The 2,500-nt window shown below is 36.4% G+C and overlaps 1 protein-coding gene across 1 annotated transcript in view; it reads left to right on the top strand.

Annotated features, from left to right (window-relative positions):
* Positions 1-2,500, top strand: part of Dbp80 (putative ATP-dependent RNA helicase Dbp80) — a 12,046-nt gene that overhangs the window by 348 nt on the left and 9,198 nt on the right. The gene's annotated exons all lie outside the window — the stretch shown is intronic.

The raw sequence follows: 2,500 nt of genomic DNA, 5'->3' as shown, positions 1-2,500 counted from the left end.
GGGAACGTGCGAGGAATCGGAAGGTTCTCATGGATAGATTGCAAAATACGTGCAATGGAGAAGGAATCGTGGCAATGATTTTGTCGCGTCAGAGGATTGAGCTAAAGAGGAAGTGTTGCTCAGATTTCGGTTTTCGTGAACGAAACCTGTATTGTTCTTGTCTTCTTCTTGTATTTGTCTGTTTCTTCGTTTGTCTTAAGGATTGTGTTCCGTTAGAATGATGTTTTTCGTAGTAATAACCACGTTAGAGAGATCTGAAAGGTCTTGGCATCTGAACATCTCTCAAGGTGGTTGCGGGATGGTTGTGCAACAATGATGGTTTTGTTCATGTGCATTTCCAGCCATTTGGGATTGTTTTATATCGGTCTTTGTTTTTTTTTCTTTCTTGTGTATGGCACTCATTTCCACATACACAGTAGAAAAGTGAGTGGATAGTTTGTGCTTTTATCCCATTTATGTTAAACACTAGTAGAGAATATCAGTAGGCTTACATGACCATCAATTTGCTCCATTCCTTGAATTTTGAATTTTCGTTAAAGGATAATCACAATATAAGTATAAAACTTTTACCAAGAGTTCAAAGAATGACATAAGTAGATTAGGATGATTTTTCAGAATAGTGCTGCCTTACAAAATATGATGTTAGTGGTGCTGATGGATCCCTTATACCTTCCCTCTATTACTACATACAGTGGAATCAATTTGCAGACCCCCCCCCCCCCACAAACTGGCATAAATAGTAGGGGAGGGCATGAAATATACCAAGGATATTGCAAGGTAAAATATGAATAATAATGATAGTGAGTAATATGTGCTGAAATATCAGAAGATTGTGATGTATTTGCCTAATGCAAATGCACCGAACTCCCACCTGTATAGGATAGATGGCAGTGCACACCATTCTTTTCTCACTACTCAATCCATGTCGACAGTTTTCCTAGTTGCAACATTTATCACTTTGGATTGTATTTTGCAGCTAATTTGTTGCACATTTTGTTGTACGGTAAAGCTAAGAAAATAAAATGAATGGTTAAGTTACTATTTGCTGATAGCAGACCAGTTTATCCATGTTATTACAATTGTTATGACAGAATATTTTTTTGAGTTTTATTCTGCATCTTAAGTGTTGCACTTCAGTGTGGTATTATTGAAAAGGGTTTGAATATAAGATTAAGACTAAAAAAAAATAAGGTGAAGTTAGTCAGTGTAAGCACATTTAAGGTGAAAGACATTGGCTTCTTACCAGAATATTTATGCTTGAGATTTGATTGCAATTTGCATCAAAGCATTTTCACTCATTTTCAAGTTTGTGGTGCTCACTGTATTGTATTAACACACTGTACCACCAACAAAAACAGAGGTGGTAAATTTCATGAGTGGTATAGCATTACTGAATACCATGAAAGTGGTACTAATGTCTTCCTCTTACCCTCAATTCCCCCCCTATACCCCACAATCTGGGCCCCAATAATAGGGGAGGGTACAAAGCAAATCAGTAAAATTGCAGGTTAATATGTGAATAAGTTGCATTGATATATACTACAGATGTACCATAGTTCTGCTATATTTTCTTCACGTGCAGAATTTTAAACCAATGACCAACCTTATTTTACCTATCCATCAATATCAACATCATCAGTGTATAAGGCCAGGGGATGAATATGTGGGTGTTTTATAAACATCTACCAATTGTGAAAGTTTTATTAGTGTTTCATTATTTTTAGTGCAGTCTACCACTGTTCGTCTTTAACCTATTGCGGAAGGGTGTCATGACATACATGAGGAAGGAATTTTCAGCTTGACGGTGGGCATCATGACATAAATGACGTAGTGGGATATTGGATCGCTGCGTTTCTTTATTTTACTATGTAATAAGTGAGTGATGATGACAATTGCAATCATGATTACTATAATTGATGTAATATTAAGTAAAATGGGTTTCACCTAAAATCCAAAACCTAGATAACATCATTTTCTCCTAGCACCAGCAGGAGAGATACCCTTGAATGGCACTCATCCACAGTCTCTAGCAAGTTACCAACCTCTTGCTCTAAAGTACAGCAGATTAAAGATGTGCAAGCAGACTGAGAAGAGTAAGCTGATTCAAACCATGCCCAGTGTCTACAATGTGCCCCTGTACTAGTAGGATTGCCTTGTACTGTGGCACTCAGTCATAAGCAGAGGTTTCCTTCCTCTTCCCTACCTCTTCATGTATCTACACTGTGGATGGTTATATTTTTTGCATTCATTCATAACAGTCAATGAATACAAAAAAAAAAAAAATGTTTATTGTCCTCCCATAAAACAAGAATACATTTATCACAATGATTATAAAGAAAATAATGAGCTGATATGGACCCTATACTACAATTTTAGTCAACTGCTGCATGTGTGTCATATGACACACACAAGTCTCTCAATACAATAAAACAAAAGAATGACAAACACAAAAATGGCCCTAGTTTTACAATAAGTGATTGAAAGAGAGGGAAAAAGTCAA

The sequence above is a fragment of the Penaeus japonicus genome, unplaced genomic scaffold (assembly GCF_977035675.1).
Source record: "Penaeus japonicus unplaced genomic scaffold, GWHDUDI00000001_assembly GWHDUDI00000011, whole genome shotgun sequence".
NCBI lineage: Eukaryota > Metazoa > Arthropoda > Malacostraca > Decapoda > Penaeidae > Penaeus > Penaeus japonicus.
The sequence above is the reverse complement of the archived record's forward strand: the minus strand, read 5'-3'. Positions and strand labels throughout refer to the sequence as shown.